Raw genomic sequence first — 21,267 nt, forward strand, 5'->3', positions numbered from 1 at the left:
GTTACCCGTGCAAAAGACAGCGGTGTGCATGTAGTTTGATTTTGGTGCATAGCCTTCTTCAAACTAACATGTTACCCGTGTATCATGTCTTTGAAAAAGTGGCTGAGAAGGATCATTCCTCTGGTGAGTAAGGGTGGCCTAGTTATCTCCTTCCAGAATAAAACCTTGTTTAGGACCTTAAACATGAACCGCTATCAACAATCTGATTGTGTATGGAAATGCTGTGTGCTGCAGGTGCGCTGGACTGGCTGCATGTATTCTGAATACCTGGAACAAAATGTATCTGAGCATGTCTGATGTTTCCTGAGATACATTATCTGGATACCTGGGAATCTTGGATGAATCTAGAATACAAGATGACTTTGGGATGAATCTAGAATACAAGATGACTTTGCTTTTCTGTCCTGTATACATAAGAAATTCCGGATACCTCATAGGCTGTTTTATGAAGTCAACACTCTTCTGACAATTTTGCTAGACAAGAAATTAGCATTTTAGACCTCTGTGCAAAACTGTATATGTAAACAGAATACACTTGTACAGCAAGAGCATGTAATGGCTTTGTGTTTGGTGTGTTTGACACTGCGTGGATGGCGTCCTGGATATGGGTTGCTCACACAAGCTTGTTTGGGATTTATTTATTTATTTATTTTACATAAACTATGACTCAGTGTGGTAGACATTAGAACTGGTATGGGATGTATCAGTGTAGTTACCCCAGTGTAAAGCACCTATATCCCCATGACAGGTCAGATGGCGTTACAAATTCCTCCAGATCAGCTGCAAGCACACAGCAAGTTTCCATCTCACAACAGCTAGTGTCATGCATCATGGGCCCCTTGCCTGGTACCCTGACTGCATTTTATCTATCATTTGTTCACTCACTGTGTGCTAGAAGATGCCAGTCCTAGTGCATAATGGTAGGCAGCTCACTTAAGATGTCACTTTTGGAGAAAACCATCACACTAGTTCATTCTGCTCTGCCAGAATCCTCATTAGACTGAAAAATATGTTCAAAAGCACCATTCTTGCAGTTATCTCTGCTTGGTCAGTGGAGCTGCGCTGGTGCTGAGCTTTTGGAGGCCAGTTTGTTTGGGGTTTTGGGGGGGTTATGGTGATTTGTCCCAGGGTGGTAATACCATGAGAACATCAAGGGATGATTAATGATCTTGAAGCATTAGTAGTGAGTGGGAAGAGGATAAGAAGGAACTGGTGCAAAGAGCTGTGGTCTATCTGACAGATGTGCAGGCTGAAGATTGCAGTTACATGAGCCTTGTGAGGTTTTCCTCTTAAAAATTCTTTGAACAATATTGATCCAATGGAGTGATTTGGTGCCAGTGCAGTGCTTAGCATCATGTTATTGTGGTGATGGTAGTGTGCTGAATACCCTACAATGTGCTCTAAAAGCTTTTTAGAATGAATTACTCTTAAAGAAATGTAAGAATGTGTATTTGTATATCTTCATGGATGAACATACATCAATGTGAATGTCCTAAAATGTAGAAAGGCTTTGGTACAGGCGTTGCAGTGTTCTGTTAGGTTGAATGATGGTAGTCATACAGTGTTTAAACTTATATTGTTAACACAGTGCAGTTTCATTGATGAGTTTCATTGTTAATGTAGATTGCATACACAATGTGTGTAGAAACCAAAGATGAAAAAGTCTGAATAGGTATTTTACTCAGCCAGTTTAATTTTCTTGTTCTCTAGTATATCCTACGTGCCATTCTCATGCAATCTTGCCAGATTTGACAAGATGAGCATATTCATATGGAATGTCCCTTAGGATAAGTGTCCTGTGCAAAGCATTTAGGTGATGCTCAAGACAAAAATAAATGGTGCTGTGTTTATAAACAGTGCCAAGAATAGCATTATGAGCCAGTGTACAGCTGGAGTGCTGACTTTGGATGATATTTAAAACTAAACTCTTGAAAATGTGTGATAATTATAGATTTGAGGCTGCTTCACATACAAGCAGGGGTGTTACACCTCCTCACAGGCCTGGCTTGCGAGTCAGCTTGGGAAATTACATTCTTATCAAAATTCCCCATGAAATTCAGTTGGGATAAAATATTAATCTCTTATTGTCCTAGACAGTTTGTGTTACTAAAAAGCTGCTGCATTTCAACTCCTAAGCACTTGCATTGCATTAGGTTATTAGGTTATTATTTTGCATGCTGTTCAGTATTTTTAGGTGGAAAGTGTTTGTTTGCGTATTTTCCCTTGCCTGTTCCAGGCTGAAATGATGAACTCTGCAGTCTTTTCAAACCTGAGCCTTCGCACTGGGTTACACAGCGATGGACAGGATTTCAGCAGAGATGGGTGATATACTGGCCCTAATTAAGGAGACAAGAGGAGGTTCCACTTGTTGTGGAGCATGTGTATGCCTTCCTGCTTTAAGAAAGCATGCGTATGCCTTGTCTTCTTAGCCTGAATTTCTTTCACAAAGTAAATTGGAGCTAGCAGATTAGGTTGTTGTCCTCTAGTGACTTTAATATGTCTCCTGAGCAGAGTGGTTTTGCCCTATGTACCATAATGAACATAGTGTAATTAACCATTGGAACATCTTGCCCCAGTAGGTTCTCTGTCACTTGAAGTCTTGATTTAAACACTGTAATTTTCTCCAGACACATGTTCTAATGCATCTCAGATCTAGAGAGCTCAAGAGAGGCATTACTGAGTGAAAGCCTGTGTCCTTTTTTTATCCAAGTATTCAGAATAAATAGTCAAAACACACTTTTTAGCTTTAGAAAATACGTGTGTGGTTATATCAAGCTATCATCCCATAGGATAGTTTGCTGCATTCAGACATGCTGTCACGGATGTCACTGATACGCCTTTTCTTCTTAAACATGTTGCAAAACAGGATACTGGATTCTCTGCAAACTAATGCTCAGGCATATCCAGCAGGCAATATCTCAGCTCTTCCAGAACTCCTCTTCCTGCTTGCTTCTTAAAAGTCAGCTCTGCCTTGTTCTTTCATAAAGATGAGTTTTTCTGAAGGTTTAGGAGAGGGAAAGGCTTGCTTGCTTCTGTATAGCATAGGTTAGACTTGGTAAAAAGTTCCATTGTTTGTCTTTACTTGTCAGCTTTATGGTGAGATCTGCATTTTATGACACTGCGAGCTATTCCCTGCAAGCTATGCAGGGAATGACACTAAGTTTATGACACTGCAAGCTATTCCCTGATCCTGAAGGACTTTGCACAGAGGCACAGCACATAGGGTCAACTCCATATGTGGTCAGACTTGCTATCTTTCAAAATCTATTTGTTTTTTCACATGTGCAGAGTACTCCAGGGGAGATGCATCAAAACAGAGCAGGTATCCGTGATGGCCTCTTCTGAAGGTACCAGAATCACTGATACAGGCAGGTTATGGTCTTGTTGAGTTGTAGAGAAGCTGCTGTGGGTAAGAGCTTTCAGTTCTAGCAAGAATAAAAGTAACACTGAAACTGGCCTTCTGTTTGTATCACCAGTTAATCTCATATCTATGCACAAAATTCAAAGCAATAATAAATAGTTACAATTTAGTAGTCTGAAAAATAACTGATGACAGAAGCATACCTGAATGGATTTACTTAGGTTAAATTGTGCCTTGGGAATGGTTGGAAATTAAGGGTTATTTGAAAGCAAAGCAAGTGATATTGTGAGGAAGAAAGAATTGTGATAAATTAGTCAGTTGTGTTTATCAATTAGAGGTTTGGATTTTGTGTGTAAAACGGTTTGTGGTGTTAAGCGTCAGTTTCAGGGCATGCACACACAATTTGCGATTGCTGGTCTCTTCCTTTTGTGATGCAAGTGAAGAAGGCTGTGCTCTGCCCTCTTATTGTGCTCGAATTGGAGCCGATGCCACCGCAGCAGCACTGTGGCTCTTTTTTGCATTCAGTGCCTGTGCAGATCTGAAGCAGCCTGCAGGCTGCCTATTGTAGTTAGCGTTGTGCAGCACTTGGGGCTCAATTCTGAACGGCTTGTGCATTAAAGAGACACTTTCCTTATTCTTCTGAATGTTTACGGTGTTGTTCCATCAGGCTATTTGCCGACTTTGGTTGGCTTAGCACTACTTTTTAAAGAACACATGTTCAGTCTGGTAGCTGATAACTGTTTTTTTGCACTTCACGTGTCCGGTCAGATCACGTAGTTCGTGTATGTCTCTGTGTAGTTCCCCAAATAAATTATATAATACATTGTCATGCCTGTCTGCTGTTTTCTGGAATTTGACTAAGGCTTACAACTTCAAAGGTAAGGGTAGGCTTCTCTTTGTGTTCAGAGAGTGCGACTAAACTATTGTGGCTGCCATTGCAGCGGAAGACTTGTAAAGCTCTTCCTTTGTTTTAATCTTTAAGTGCCTTAGGAGTCATCCATAAAGGGTATCCCAGCGGGGGAGCTGAGGTCTTGTGGACAGTTGGTGGAGGGGGCAGGGTAAAAATTCTGGAAAAATCTGCAGATCTCCTTTCAGGATTTCCACTTTTGTTCCCTTTGGCTAAAATAAGTCTTTGAAAATGGTGCTGTGGAAGTGGGTAAATGAAAGAGAACTACATGGGGCTAAGGAATGGCGATGTTCTTTTGGGAGTTCAAGGCATTTATGCAGTTTGAGAAAGGGAGTGGGGAGCTCAGTATTTGATAAAATCTACTGGAGCCCTCTAATTTGTTGGTAATAAAAAAGGAAAAATGGAAAAAAATTTAGGTTATTCCCTTGTTTAATTTGCTAGACTGGCACTAATTCTGCAGTTCACTTACTGTACTAGTTAATTTCAATATCCACTCTGCATTCTTGATTTCAACAGGGGAGAAGGTGGATGCTGAGGGCAAAAGGGTACTGGATTGGAGGGGGTTTGAGTGGAGCTTCGCAGCAAATTGTGCAACCCCTTTTCACAGCTTTACCTGAATACCTCTCATGTATTTTTTTTTTTTCCCAGGAGATTTTTAATTGTGGAATTGTTTTGCCACTGAGCTGAGGCTTTGAGGATTTTTTTTTTGTTTTAGATTTTATAAAACTAGGTGGAGGTTCTCCAACAGAAAGGGGAAACTTGCAGGCACTGAAACAAATAATATAGAAATTCTCTTCTGACAGGTTCTAATTTCAAAGTTACTGCATGCTGCAAGGTTACTTGAATTTACAGCAGGGCAGCAAGCAGGTGCTCTAGAGATACTGTCAGCCTGTAGCCCCCGTTTTTCATTCATGCACTGTTCCATTTGCAAAATGAAATACTGTTTGCTTAAAATCTTTTCCCTGCTATATAACCTGCTTTTTAAGGAGGAATCACTAAGCAACTCCCATTTCTGGCATTGCCTTATTTTTAACAGCGCTGGTTAAATTTCCAAAACCAATTACACGAGCCAGGTTTCCTGTCAAAATTTCAGCAGAAGCTTGTGCTCCTGAAGGCTGTCCAAAGGAGGCCCACAAAAACATGCCATCGCTGTCTACGTGCAAGCAAACAATGTGCAGAGGAGCGTTTCAATATTTTGAATAGTCTTTTGAGTAAAAACTAGTTCAGTTAAGTACCTTAGCTCTCTTCCGTGGGAACGTTTGTTTCACACAATAGAATTCCCTCTTACAGTTGTCTCTTTTCAGAGAGCTTCATTTAATATTTGTCCATGGTACCACCAACTGCAGTGCTCGCTGAATGGTCAAGAAGGGAAAGTGCCTGTTCTAAGCAGATTACAATCTAAGGACAGACAGCTAGACAGATAATATAAATGAGAATGTATAACAAATACCGAAGAAGAAAGGGTTTGCTGGTGCGAGGGGGAGGAGAGACACTTCAACATGGTGAAGTCGTATTTTAATCACTCGGAGGAGTAACAACAGGTTGCATTGTGGCAGGTCTTTTATTTAATGCTGGTGGTTCTTTTTTTGTTATGTGACTGCCATAAAATGTATTTATATGTTTGTGCATAAGAAACTGCATACTTTCCATATAATATGTTGGTTGTCCTTTCATATTGAAAGAAGGTGGGTTTATTTCGAAACTCTAAATCTCACGCCAGTCTAAAACCTGCCCAAATGGCATTTATACCGGTGACTTGCTTGACAGGGGTTCTTTGTGAAGGTGCAAATGTGCAGCAGTCTCCCAGCTGTACAGTTAAACTTTCTGTGCATAAATCATTTTAGTAGATTGGGCCAGCAGAGGATTGCTCATAGTGCATTGTGTGTGATTTAATATTATGCTATATGCAACCCTGGAATTTAATTCCTAATCCCCAACATGGTGTAACATGTATCAAAGATCGAGTCCAAACTGTGTTTTAGCACCTAGAGGACCGGCAGTATCAATGCTGAAGTGCTTATAATTCCTTAGGCAATTAAAAATCTTTTGTGTTTCTTTTAAAAACTTTTTGCAATATTGACCCTTTAAATTAGATGAACTCCTGGCCTGGAACCACAGATGGACTGCTTTTGGAGAAGGGATTGGGCTGGTGTGCATTTCTCCTTTTTTCCAGTCTGTTTTCTGGAAATAAAAATTAAATAAAATAAAGAAAAAAGAGTTGTAGTACACCAAATTGTAAAGGATGTGCCATACACTGTCATAGAGAACAGGAGCGACAAGAAAACGTCAATGAATGTCAATGAATTCTTTTCTTTAAAGAAACCAAAATTCAGCATGATGTAATACATGGGTAATTTAGAATTTAATTTAAAAAAATCAACAGGTTCATCAAAAGAAAGTTGGCAAGTTCAAATGTCTATATTTGTAAGGATTCAGGCTGGAACTACATAACTTGTGTTAAGATGAAACCAGTTTTGTGTTCTGAAACCAGTAATGTAGGTGATTAAAGATTGCACTTCTGTCTTCTTTGCGTGCAAGATGATTTTTCTGGGAGCTGCAAAACAAGCTCCATTTTAGTTCTTCAGGTCATCAGACTTTATAAATCATTAAATACAAGAACTGGATTCCATGTTTTTCATCTCTTTTATTGAGTTTATATGAAAATTAGGTTAAAACTTAAAAAACTAAACCAAACAAACAAAAAAACACCTTTTTGAGCTTGGGCTGTGGCTCATGTAAATTTTTGCAGCTACTCATGTTTTAAAACTTGCTTTGACATTTACAGTAGTCATAAATGGTTTCTAAGTTAGAGGTTTATTAAAAAATATAAGACTTTCAACTAGTGATGCTAAGGTGAGTTGGCTGTATCTTTAGTAAGATTAACTCCTGTTGTCTTTGTAATGGTCTTGCTCATGGACTTGTGTTTCTCTGGGACATTGTGGCATAGAGAGCTCACTGACATTGTCTTGTTGCTCCCATTCTCTCTAAGAGTGTAAGACGTCCTCTACAGATTGCTATACTACAAGTCTCCGGCTTTTTTTGCTTTTTTCCTGGAGATTAGCTGGACCAAGCTAAATGTCCTCTCTTCTCCAGCCTAAAGCAAGTCACCTTGCATCCTGAAGGCAGGGAAAAGTTCCAGTGAATCACAGCGTAAATCAAGGCTTACAGTTTGTCTTCTGGCAGATTACGGAAGCGCAGAGTTACTTCTCAGCGAACACCTGCACTGCTTAGATGGAGGTGTCGGTGACAGTGTCAGGTGGCTGTTGGCAAATGGGAGAGAGCTCCTGCAGCAAAGTGAGGCTCTGTGCCCAAGAATTTTTCCTCTGCTTTTCTTCGTACAAACATTTAACCTTTAGGAAAAAGACTGTTTATTCTGTGATTGTTTATTTTTATTAACATAAAGTCTTTTTTGTTTCCACTTACACAGAATTTAGCCTCTGTATTCTTGAGATTCACTGGGGAAAAAAAAAAGTTCTAAAATTAATAAGATAAAAACTGTTAGTATTTAATTTTTCTCCCACTGCATTTTTTTTCCTCTTTGCTTTTCTCAGTTTATTTCTTTTGTTTGTTTGTTTCTTTTTAGGTGAAGAGTTACAAGAATGGCTTTCTCTTATCATTTTTCTGAGCTTGATCATAATTGACTTGCTGCTTTTAATACATTTTTCAGCAAATCATCTTTAGAAAACAGTAGGCACGGCTAAGTATTTCAGTCTTCCCTTTTTTAAATGTATCAAAATTAAATCCTTTAGGTCTTTCACTTTTTCAGCCAGGTGGAAAATGTCATACATTTTATTTTGATTCTAATTAAGCTCTGTAATGCTCCAGGGATGGTATAGAGAAACGTGGAATTTCAAAAATAAGGTTAAGCTGCATGTACTTGGGAATAACGCCTCTGTAAGAGGCACATTTAAGAATCGAGTGCAATGAGTCAGCAAAACCCTTACGTTCTGTGTCTTTGTATGTGAGAAACCAGGCTCGATTCCTAGATTTCTCATTCATATACATTTATTATTCATATAAAATAATAGGTAAAGATGTTTTCAGCTATGCTTTTCCGTTGGTGATATTTGCAGAGATGTTACGGGTTGTTCTCCTTTGGCATATCAGCTGGTTATAGCACGTGACACAGACCATTGTCTCCTCTGGCTCTGAGGTACATTGCAGGATGGAGGAGGAAATCCTCAACCTACAGGAATTATAGTCTGTGTGTTTTCATTAAGAAAACGCTCTTGTTTGAAACTGCACTGCACTCTTAAGGATGGCTTTGTGTGTAGCAGATGTGTGCTTTAGTATATAAGTTGTAAAAACATAATTTGATTATCACACAATCTTGTAGTCATTTTTCCTTTTTCCCTTGCTGCCAGCTTGGGTGTTGAGCACCTGTGACATGTCCATAGTGTGCCCCACTGCAGTGCAGGGACACTGCCAGGGTAAAGCAAGGAAATGCATTTGATCTTGTGTGACAGTTATTTTCTTGTACTGCCATGGCTTCTTTGTCTTTTTATCAGTGTTTCGGTGGGATGCCTAATTCATCCTTCTGTTACATGCATTTGGCAGAAACCTAACAAGAAATCTTGGGCAGGTATGTATTAAAGGAAACTGAATGCTTGTGTTGAAAAGTAAAGAAAGTTTTAAACTGTAGCAAAGCATATATCAAACACACTCATACACATAGAAATATGTTATTTACAGTTTGTTTTTGTAAACAAAAAGTAAAGAATAGCTTGCTCTGTAATCCCACTGAACAACCAGTTTTTAATTCCTAAACTGCAGCTGGGAACGGTAACACAAGCAGAGCTATTCTCAAGGAACTGGACATATTTCAGCTGAATGGTGTGCTCTTAAGGAAGCAGCTGCTCACCTCTAATAAAGCCCCTGGCTTTGCCACTGCGATCTTATTTTTCCAGCTGAATTAGCTGTAGTTGCATATGGTTTGGTCTAGACTCTGTGGAAATCCTTCCGCTGAGGAAGTCCTGCCTTTTGGGACCTAGAATGCTGACACAGCACTGTAGGAATACTGCACTGTTCATGAACTTTGATATTAATTTTGCTTAGAAATGGTGAGTTGAAGAAGTTGTGAGAAAGTTTCTGCTGCATTTCACAGAAGATATGATTGGGAGACACAGCTGTGAGGGTAGTACAAGTGGATTTTCTGAGTAACGTACTGTGGATACCGTCTCCCACAGCATTCTCCTCAAGAAACTGGCTGCTCTTGGCTTGGACTGGCGCACGCTTCATTGGGTTAGAAACTGGCTGGATAGCCGGGCCCAAAGAGTTGTGGTGAATGGAGCCAAGTCCAGTTGGAGGCCAGTCACTAGTGGCGTCCCCCAGGGCTCGGTGCTGGGGCCGGTCCTCTTTAACATCTTCATCAATGATCTGGATGACGGCATTGAGTGCACCCTCAGTAAGTTTGCAGATGACACCAAGCTAGGTGTGTGTGTCGATCTGCTCGAGGGTAGGAAGGCTCTGCAGGAGGATCTGGATAGGCTGCACCGATGGGCTGAGGTCAACTGCATGAAGTTCAACAAGGCCAAGTGCCGGGTCCTGCACCTGGGGCGCAATAACCCCAAGCAGAACTACAGGCTGGGAGAGGAATGGTTGGAGAGCTGCCAGGCAGAGAAGGACCTGGGAGTGATGGTGGACAGTCGGCTGAATATGAGCCAGCAGTGTGCTCAGGTGGCCAAGAAGGCCAACGGCATCCTGGCTTGTATCAGAAACACTGTGACCAGCAGGGCTAGGGAGGTGATCGTCCCCCTGTACTCGGCTCTGGTGAGGCCGCACCTCGAGTACTGTGTTCAGTTTTGGGCCCCTCGCTACAAGAAGGACATCGAGGTGCTTGAGCGGGTCCAAAGAAGGGCGACGAAGCTGGTGAGGGGCCTGGAGAGCAAGTCCTATGAGGAGCGGCTGAAGGAGCTGGGCTTGTTCAGCCTAGAGAAGAGGAGGCTCAGGGGTGACCTTATTGCTCTGTATAAGTACATTAAAGGAGGCTGTAGCGAGGTGGGGGTTGGCCTGTTCTCCCATGTGCCTGGTGACAGGACGAGGGGGAATGGGCTAAAGTTATGCCAGGGGAGTTTTAGGTTAGATGTTAGGAAGAATTTCTTTACTGAAAGGGTTGTGAGGCATTGGAACGGGCTGCCCAGGGAGGTGGTGGAGTCACCATCCCTGGAAGTCTTCAAAAGACGTTTAGATGTAGAGCTTAGGGATATGGTTTAGTGGGGACTGTTAGTTTTAGGTCAGAGGTTGGACTCGATGATCTTGAGGTCTCTTCCAACCTAGAAAATTCTGTGATTCTGTGATATGACACTGTAGCACCCTCAGCATGGCCACCATGTGCTCTCAAGGAAATTTTTAGACACCTCTAAAAGATGCTTTTTGTGTTTGTTTTTGTTTTTGTTTTTTTTTTTTTCTCTTCATTTTTTTTCTCTAAATGTATTTCCTCAGGTATTTGGGAGGTCATAGTTCATTTGCTGAGAGTCCCAATTCCTGTAATATCACCGGATGAGCGACAGGCTCGTCTCTTCACAGAGCTGTAGCAGCTATGGTGGGGTTCTCGTGCTTGCTGGAGTCCACCTGCATGGGTTTGATTGCAGTCTGTAAATTAAACAGTGTTCTAAATTCTAGTGTTCACCCTGTAACCGACACGGTGCCGACCCGTTCTGGTAATCAGATGGAATTCAATCATATTTGAAACCCGCATGACATTTCAGCTCTACTGTTTGTAAGGAGGTCTGAAATCTGCAGTCCTCCCTATGAAATCAGCTGTTGCACTGTTTTTATTATTTTTTTAATCTTTAACCTGAAGTTCTCATAAGTGATGTGAATTGCAGAGTCTGCCTAGTTTCCTCTGTAGTACAGTTGTTGTGCTGTGATTTTTATGAGCCTTTATAGAACAGTTGATTTTGTGCTAGCAGAAGGCCACAGATTTTTAATTGCAGCCTCTTTCTTTAGGAAGCTCATAGGAAAACAGTCAGAACTTCAAAACATAAACCTCAGAAACCTTTGAGGTTGCCTGGAATTTCATCTTATTTTTATGTATATAATATATTTTTTAAAAACTTTATTTATTTATTTTGCAAAATGGAGAATTAATCCTCAGACTATAAGTCATAACGTATTTTCAGCTGTTCCAGTAAGAAGTAGTAGTTAAGGATTAACCTGCTTGAAGAAAGCTGTGCATGAATGAGAATATGTGAATTATTCAGGGATGCTTGTGAATGTGCAGGCCATCCTTCTGTTTTTGGAGTTGGATGTTTTTAATTCCCTGAAAACAGCTTGCAGCAATATTCTCATTCTGGAGAACACTGTGCTATGCTCCTGAACTTTGCATCAGCTGCCCAGAAAAGTGCTAGACTACTGTTAAGACAGCCTTTGGGTATTTAAGGTCTTTAACTGTGTAGGCACTGAATATGTTTGAAAGTCTCTTCTGCATTTTCCATTTTATTGGTTATTTGTTCTCCAAAACCACCCATTTCTTCTGCTCTTTAGTTAACAGGTAATTGCACGTTGGCCATGGTGCATTTCTCCTGTCCATCACAGTTCTTTTTTCCAGTTCTGTGGTGTGCATCCCACACGGCCTGCAGTGATGTTACAGAACGATCCATTATGCTTTTTTGCTGTAATCAGATCCTTCTCTAATTTTAATAACTAAACGTGACCACATTTTAATTGGTTGCGCAAATGCTTCTTTACACTTAACTTATACTTTGACTGCTTTTTTGAACTATTTCAGTATTTTTCAGTCAAAGCTCAGAGGCACAGTGCTTCATTGCAAAAGTGTGAAAGCTGTGCATCTGTGTGAGGGCCTGGGGGTCTTGGTCTCCTTCAGACTTTTTTTTTTATGTTATTTTCCATGGTGAAGGCTGGCAGCATTCTGTACACTATGTAAGGGTGAGTGTACTACACCTTAAATCAACGTATTGCTGTGGTCTGGTACGCCTCTTCCTATTTCAGCCTTGCTGGCTCTGGCCATCTCATCCACACAGCAATGAGATCTGTGGGCATTGTGCACACAGAAGCAGAGCTCAAATGTGGAAGGAAAAAGGGAAGACGTGGTTTGTTTGTTTGCTTGTTTTAACGATGTTGCTTCTCTGTGCTTCCAGGTAGAGGCCAGGAGAATCGGGAAATTTTACAAGGTGAAATTTTGAGATATAAATAGCTTTATCTTTTCTTTTTAAAAGCTTCTTCAGTATACATGCTTCTGAATGTTTTAGAGACTAGAGTTTTAGTATTGACTTTGACCATGGTTTAGGGAAAAGAGTTTTAAAATTTGGTTTTATAAATCTAAGAATTTCAGAGTTGCTGGACCTGTCAAAAAAAAAAAAAAGCTACAAAGACAGAAGGCTTTCCCAGAAACTGTTTACTGGCTTGTGTATTTTGTTGTAATGGCAGATAATGGAGAGATTAATTTTATAGAAAGTTTTTGTCTCAATTCGACCTGTGTGACTTTATAATGTATTTATTTATTTTGAATTTTTCTTCTTGTGCTGGAATTTACCGTACTATCCCTTTTTGTGATTTCATGCACTTGAATAAAGGTCACCTTTATTTCATCAAACCTAATCTGCTTTTGATTGCACCAGACAACATTGAAGACCATTGTAAGCCAGGGTGCATACTGTCCAAGACCCACCTTATTTTTCTCATTAGAAAACATGTGCATTTTTGTTTCATTATTTCTTCCTGGTAAATGGGCACTTTGTAAACTCCCACCTGAGGGCATGGCACCTCTAAAAAGGACTGTGTCAAGGTTAGTCATAATGAGTAAAATATGCAAATTCAAATTAAAAATATTTTCTTAATCGAGGATGCATAAATTATTCCCAGTGGGCATCTAAGTGACAATAAATTTCACATGTCTGGGAATTAATATGCCCCACTTATATTACTTCACTGTTCCATTAAAAAAATAAAAGCATTATTCATTTAAATGGCTTCCTCCACATTTAGCTTCTGAAAAAGAGATCCAACTAGTACTTCAAGGCCTAAATTTGAGTAACATATGGAAAAAATGTGTGTGCTTGCATACTGAACTTGGGAAGAGAATTGCATTTAACATGACACTAAAAAAAGTGTAAAATAAAACCGTACAAAACAGGTTCAGCTAATTGTTCTGATCATCTGAAACAATGTCAGCGTTTGGGATACCTAATTTTAGAGTATTCAGAAGCTTCCTCTGTGTCTAAATGTTTTGAGCTGTGGCTCCAACCCTGTTATACCCATACTGTGGCCAGGCAGTACAGTGCATGAGCACATGTTTTCTGTCCTCCTTTCAGGGCTGTCCCCGATCTGTGGCGCGGCTGTTTCTGCTCTGCCTGCTCCATGCAGGGGAGGGAGGGTGAGAAGAACGCTGGAGCTGAAGCCTGAAGTTCTGAGAGGGGCCGAGGAGTGTTTGAGCTGGGAATGGGCAGGAGGGTGTGAAGGTTTGTGGGGATGCCTTGTGGAGCTTTTAGGTGTCAACCGGAGCTGGCTTTTTATCATCTTTGGCAGTTTGTTCCTATGAGCAGCAATAGATGAAAATGGGGGTTAGTACACCCGCACACATCCTCCTCCTCAGCTAAGCAGGCTTGAATGTCTGAGGGGTTCTGCAAGCTCTTACTAAGTATATATCAAGCACTACTTTGTATCTAATCAGTATTTTTTGGAAGCCTTTGGAGGTGCTTGTAATCCTACGGATGCCATACAACTCAGGTTCTCTCCATGAAAATCGTTTACAGTGGGATTTCAAAAGTGCTCCGTCTATACCTGCTTCCTTAGAAATCAACTGTTAACGTCCGTGCGACTTCACTGGGAGGAGTAACACCAACACCGAGTGCCTGGAAAACGCCTCCCTAACCTGTAAATGAGAATATACATCTGAGAATGTTGCAACCTAATTTTTATACCGAGCATATGATTGTAGTAACTGAGTGCCCTAGATTTAGTGCTCTATCTACTTGATGATGTCACTTCATCACCTCGTCTGAATTTGACACTGTAATTCATATTTGCATAGCATTTATTTTCTTTGGTCTCTCTGGTCCTTGTATTTCTACTGATTTGGTCATATCAGTCCAGTCCCACACCCGTGCTCACACAGACATTGAAGTAGCTCTTTATCCTAGCTATTTCAGTATGAAAAGGCATGGGACATTTTCATTTATCTCTCTGTTTTTCTGCTGCTTGAACATGGTTAGGGACAAAACAGTTATGGACTAAAACTGAGGCATTGTTTGTATTTGTTTATATTTTTTTCTTCAGAACATCTGAATAAATACTTAAGTGACACTTTAAAATGTTGGTCTACTTCATTGTTAAATTGTGATTCTAATGTTAGAAATACTAAACGATGACAGGTTTTAAAGAATTTTTCAAAAATCGAGTCTGGAGGTAACAGCTTTATTACTGCAGGATGACTTGACCCATATTTCCTAATGTGATTTCCCTGCTGTAACTTGAATTGAGTTCATGTAAGTCTAATGATATCAGTTGACCTTGAGAGCTAGACCTAAAAGCCTGTAGTTGTCCTGTTTTTTTATTATTATTTTCCAGTGTTTTTGTTTTCTTAAGTTTTTCACTGTTTTCAAGAAATGAAATTTCTTGATTAAGATGATCTTAAATAAAGAACACCAAATATTCTACTAAGAAAGTATAATGAGTTATGGCAACAAGAATCTTAGCAATTTATTTCAATCTTGTGATCAGTTTTGTTTTAAATATAGTTGCACAGTGATACCTCTCACCATCGTAAGTCCTTAATGATGATCATACCTGTGTAGCAGAGGGATAGTGCTAATTACGTGGCCATGTGAAAAATAATTATCAAATACTTTTGGCTCCTTTAGTGACACAGTGATGATTTTGCTATTGCTATTTAGTATATTAACCTTCAGCTCTGCCCTTTAATGATTAATACCTTTTTATATGGTTATTCTAAAACCAACTATTAGTTAATATTTTCCCTCATTTATCAAGTGTTTGTATTTCCAATGAAAAAGCCTGCCTGATACCTAGGGTCAATTTAGTAGTAATGATGAGTTTTGAGTCAGCTATTTTAATATCCACTAGGTTAAAAACATTAGATTTCTCCACAGTCATGTGAAGGGGATGCTGCCAGCTTTCCAGTGGGTATGGCACTTTTAGCTCTGAGATCACAGCTTCAAACTTGCTTTGAGCCCTTTAAGAGCAAACCTGAAAACCACCTCATTACTATGCATAGAAAAACTACTTTAATCACTTTGAGATTTCTAAAATGTATTTGTTAAAATCTTTCTCTCTTTCTGAGGCTGATATCATTTGACTAAGGGCACTGAGGGAGCCTGACTTGAGAGGTATTGGGACATGAAAATATTGGAAATTCTTATAAGCAGTGTTTAAAATAGCTTTTCTGTAAATGGTTTGGTTCACACAGAAAATGTGATCGTCTGGTGCTGTGGTTTGGCAAGCACTTGATGAATATGAATAAATTCACAGGTGACTTCACCTTTTATGAGTTATGTGACCATGTTGAATTTGTCATAACAACTTTTCCGGCATCATGATTTCTCTCCTTTCCCTCTCATGCTTGCCAGTAGTTGTAGGCGAGAGAGATGGAGCTGTTGGAGAGTCTAGCAAAGGACCACAAAGATGATTATGGGACTGGAGCATCTCAGTCATCTCAGCACCTATGACGAAGGCTGAGGACGCTGATAAAAGTAAAAGAAAATAAAATATTGATTTAAAAAAATTGTTTTGAAAAAATATATATTTTTGTTTGGTTTTGATGTTTGTTTCCTTACACCTGCTTGTGATGTTGGGGGCATTTCAAGTAGGAACCCAGGGCTTCTGCCCTGTGGTTTTCTGGTATTGAGAAAGGAGGATGGACAGCCCTGTGTTATATAGATCTTGAGGTTATTGTCTAGGAAATTTTGGTTTTGTTTATTGGAAGGCAATTGTGAATGTGGAAAACTTCGAGTTCTGTGATTGTTTCTGGAAGAGAGGGATATTCCCATGTGAATGTGAATTGGGAACAGTCACTGCATAGAATAAAGTCAATTCATGACATTATTTTTATAATGCTGTTTTCATTAGAGATACAGTTCAGAACTGAAGATAAATGATAAGGAAGATGTAATTCTTCTACTGAAATCACTTATATTTTTAGCATTTAAGTAATACTTGAAACACAAGGAAGATTTTTGCTCGTTAGAGACTTTAATTATTCTTTTATTTAACTCAGCTCAGTCAGATAAATTGATTTCCAGATTTTGGCCTTGAAACTAATGAAGAATCCTTTCAGATATTAGAATAGGTGTAGAAGACTTGGGGAAAAAAAGTCACAATTACAAATTCTCTGAGCTGAACACCAACAGGTTGACAATTGCTAGCTGTAACATGATGTTTGTGATATTAACATTTCTTGTTATTAAATTCATGGCAAAGTACTTTGGTATTGTTTTTTAAAATTTTGTGTATTGAAAAAGGTATTTTGTTTACCTCCCAGCCAAGGAAAGCAAAGCAACTAAGAAGTGGGATAAAAGAAACTGGCGGTTGCTAATATTTGCTTTTGTCTGATGAGCAAAGCATTTTTTTTAAAACAATCTAGTAACAATATCTGTTCTTTTAATTTTGTGTTAAAAACTGGCGGAGTTTTGTGGGTAGTGAGTAGCGTTGTTGATAGGCTGAGAGGCTTATGAAATGTTAATAGTGATCTTCAAAAATATTTTGATAGATGTTAATATTGAAACAGCATTTGGAAATGAGGGAATATTTCAACATAACTAGCTTGTGTAGTTTGATCACCTGATCCAGTATTTTTGTATCCTTGCCCTTGCTGGGCTAGAATATGAAATTAAGCATTCAGATCTGGAAACCCCAGTCTCTGGAGAATTTTGCTCTTTTGGAAAAGGCAACTCTGTCAGCACAATGGAACCATCTCATGTTGCTGGAATAAAAGGCATTTCTGGAAGGCATTTCAATGAAAATATGAAACTGTAGAGACCACATAGAGAGAGGGAGAGCAGGAAAGAGATAAGGAGGAATATGGGTGTAAAAATGTTAGAGAAATATTGGGCCAACCCCATTATTTTGTGCGAACTTGGGTTAAGTAAGCCTACAGAATAAAACCCTTTAATAAAAAAAAGGTTAATGTATTAGTATTAAAATGAAGAGGATACCTGCTGACTTGCTATGGTTTTATATGCAAAGCTGTTTTTTTTCTAATTCATTTTTCTGCATGCTCCTATTACTTCGAGAAAGTTTTAATATAGACTTTAAATATCTTCTAACTGAAATTGATTAAAAAGTGTTTCACTCCTTATGTGGGGTCTCACTGAATGTATTTTTGTGTTTAGAATTGGTGATTTTTATTTTTATCTGCTTCGTAGTGCAAGTCGTTGATGTAACTTCAATGTGTGCTGGATTAGCTTCTACTGTTAACACTCCTTTTCATTTCCAGTTGCTGGAATTATTACAGCTGATTTTGCCCCAGGCACGGTTCACTGGGGAGCTGGTACCTGGGGTTCCGCTGATATCCCTGTCACTGGCAAGGTAAGGAGAGGCTGACTTGCATTTGCTATGAGTAGCAGACTAGAAATAAATCATTTTAATATGCTTTCTGAAGATAAAAAATTAGGCGGGGCAGTGGGTGTCTTGCTGATTATTTATATGCACGCTGGCAGTATCTGGGAACCTTGACTGTGGCTCTTGAAATAATATTCTTTCTTACTGATGTGCTGAGAAATGACTCTTGCTTAAATACTGAAGGAACTAACCTATTTCAAAGGGATCATTTTCTGTATGCCAAATAAAAATGTTTTTGTTTGTTTGTTTGTTTGTTTCCCTTGGAAAAAAACAGCCCACCTAAACTGAATATGTTATAATAAGTCTGCATAACAGTATGAAATTGTAGGGCTCTTTAGCCTTTTTTCCATTCAACAGGTTTATCGAGTGGTACCTCAAGCCCATTTCATAAATATCTTGTGTCCAGCATGTCTGTTCAGCTATCTATGATGCTTGCTCTTTTGATATTAGACCAGGAAATAACTCGCTTTCCAGAAATGCTTGCTAATTCCTTTTATTGTACTAGCATGGAAGGAGCTATGTAGCTGAATGACATTTGTTTAGTTAGTCGTGTGATATGAGCATCATTCAAAAGAAGCCAGCACTGAGAATAAGCTGTTATTAAACCCCTCAGTTTTGACAAGTCTGCGCTTTCTGTCTGAACACTACTGAAATGAATTAGTTCCTTGCAACAATGCCATATTTAGCACACTAATAAAAGAGAGGAAGGAAGGTGGATCTTTGATAAGCTAATTATTTTTGGAACTTGCATCAGAGTTTAGTAAATCAGCATGCTGCATCTGCAGTGCTAACCAAACTAATCTAAAATACTTGCCTCCCTGTGGAGGTATAGAAATGTCATAGTCCATGGAGACCTGCACTGCATTTATGCAGGTCTGCCTTTTCTGTCATAGATTCAACAGACCTTTCCAGAGAAGAGCTACAGTACTTTAAACCACCTTAACATGGGGTTTAAAGAGATTAATGAATATCGGCCTTGTACTAAATAAATCTTTATCACTTGCTTTACCTACTACGGTAATTGCTTCAGTGCAGTGGAACACATTCAGTCTGCCAGCTCCCCATTAATCTCAAATACATCTCTGACAAAGCATCTACCTTATCTTTATTTTGTGTGTGGGCATGCATGTGTGTGCCAGCTCTGGTACTTGGTCAGGTCATCAAAATATATACTATATATTAATCTGTTTATTTGTACGGATGCTGCATGCTTGAGGAGTACTGACCTCATGTATGAGACTTTCAATTGTTTTTTTAAAAAAGGGCTCCCAAACCACATACATATGCCGTCCTTTAACTGAATAAACTGTGTTAACAAATATGAGGGCCGAGACTGTTGGATACAAACAATGTGTGTATCTTCCTGAGGAAAACATCCTTCCTGTCCCTCCCCCCAGAAAGGAATAATTTGGGTCATGCCATAGATACCTACACATGTATTTGTGTATGTGTGTGTGTGGGGTTCTCTCCATATCATGGCTTCAAAACAGATTTATTCTTACAGGCATGACAAAAAATATCTTTTAACGTTGCTATCAAGTTATGAATTATAATTTTAGAATCAGGTTAGTGTGGTGTGTAAATAATGCAGCTATTTTACCCCTGTTTCATAATTCAAATAACATTAAATTTTACTCAGCCACAATGTTACAATGAAATTAATTATGTATTTTTGTGTGAATTTAAGCTTCTTTAAACTGCCTGACTTAAAAAAATACTTTTTTACATAGTATTTCTGGAGTTTTTCACTTATGAAAGCACTATCCATTTTCTAAGCTCACAGTCAAACATGTAAGCAGAAATTGGGTAATTTTGGAATAACCAGTAAGGATGATAAGAATGATTTATCTGAATGAATTAAGTTTTCCCTGGGAAGGATAGCAGAAGCTGGTACGTAGAAGGAATATTAGTCTGGGTATGGGGGGGCCTTGCAGAATTGCTCACATAGTTCATATCTGCACAGGTAGTTGAGGGACAAAAAAAAGAAGATAAGAACCAAATCAAGAGATGAGGGTGGGAGGGCTCATGGGGTACACAAACTGGGGCAGTGTGGAGTTGAACATGGGGCAGAAATTAGGTATAGTTGTACATTGTCAGCCTGAAGTTTAGTGCTGCATTGGATTCCTTCCCAGTAGATTGGATTCAGATGAGATTCATCGCAAAGTTTAGGAAGGAAGATGACCTAGACCTAAAAGAAAACAAACCAAATATAACAAGCCCCAAAACAGCAGAGCATAAAACGCCCCATGGACTGAAATCTTTTTGTAAATGGTGCTGATCTAGTACGTGAGTGTCCAAGTCCTTGAGAATACTGGGCATACTTTGCGTTTTTTAAGTGAAGCTAACTTTTCAAAACAGAGGGCATGGTTGTTCTGGGTGCTTGTTTTCATAGGCAGAGTGTTGTCCGCTGTTGTAACTGCTGCTGCTGCATGTGAGATGAGGACAGTAAGACAGCAAGGAGGTGGGGGCTGGCAGAGGGTTGATGCAGTGTGCCTGGGGAGGGTCCTGAGCACGCTCTGCCTGCACAGTGGCACACAGACGACATGTGGCTCAAGTTCCCACATCAACATAGGCATGCTAGCGCTGCACCGTGCCCCACAGGCACCAGGCTGGTGAGCACAGGGCAACACGGTGCTGTCCTGATGCCCTGTGCTCAGAATCAGCTCGCTCTGCTCTGATTTGAAAGCACTGGGCTCCCTGCGTGGCTGGGACGTGGGCGGTGTTATACCACTCTTAGCGGGACACCTGGGTCCTGTGCTTGACCTTGGGCATCTTTCTTTATGCCTCTGCACTGCAGTTTGCACATCACAGTAATTATGTCTTTTACTTCCTTTCTTTATGTGCATTGGCATAGATCTGGAAAGCTTCATATAGAAATATTAAGGATTCTTGTTGCTAAACACTGTGGGAGATAGCCATGAGTTTTGCCTTGTCATGTTACACACCCAGTTTCTTAAAATCTTCAAGGAAAATAGATTTCTTTGTAAAAGTAGTTTCAGTGAATAGGTAAGGCAATGTTTCATAGGTTACTCTGGAATTTCAAGTGACTCGAGACTGGTTAATGGAGCTGACCTGTACACTTATCTGAACTGTTCTTGATTAAGGGGTGGGTCTGTTCTGCAGAAAAACCACAAGTGAGAATTTGCCCTTTACATTTAGATGATTATTTTTATACCATGTTTCTTGACCTTTCGGTGCTGTGTTTGGTGCAGGTGGTTGCTAAGCACATTTTAGCTCCTGCTTTAAAAATCAGTTACAAGATACTGATGGGTTTGAGACTGTATTCAAGAGCTGGCAGTGTGCTTGTGCTTTTGGCTTTTTTACTCGCATATCTTTTGCTGCTCAGCTGCTAAGACCGTGACCTAGCTGATGCTGCAATACTTCTTCCTTTTTCTCCTTTGACCCACTGTTTTCAGAGTTTCCTTAGAGTCCTGCATACAAACCACACGTACTGCAGCTTGAT

At 39.6% G+C, this 21,267-nt stretch overlaps 2 long non-coding RNA genes across 2 annotated transcripts in view; both read left to right on the forward strand.

Moving 5' to 3' along the window:
- The window catches only part of LOC137862056 (uncharacterized), a 31,358-nt gene extending 15,776 nt beyond the window's left edge, over positions 1 to 15,582 (forward strand). The window contains exons 3-4 of the long non-coding RNA XR_011100039.1: positions 12,368 to 12,400; positions 13,541 to 15,582. This is a non-coding gene — a long non-coding RNA (uncharacterized lncRNA). The remainder of the gene's footprint in view (positions 1 to 12,367; positions 12,401 to 13,540) is intronic.
- The window catches only part of LOC137862057 (uncharacterized), a 48,113-nt gene that overhangs the window by 19,835 nt on the left and 7,011 nt on the right, over positions 1 to 21,267 (forward strand). Inside the window, exon 2 of the long non-coding RNA XR_011100040.1 lies at positions 17,680 to 17,771. This is a non-coding gene — a long non-coding RNA (uncharacterized lncRNA). The remainder of the gene's footprint in view (positions 1 to 17,679; positions 17,772 to 21,267) is intronic.

The sequence above is a fragment of the Anas acuta genome, chromosome 10, assembly GCF_963932015.1.
Source record: "Anas acuta chromosome 10, bAnaAcu1.1, whole genome shotgun sequence".
Lineage (NCBI taxonomy): Eukaryota > Metazoa > Chordata > Aves > Anseriformes > Anatidae > Anas > Anas acuta.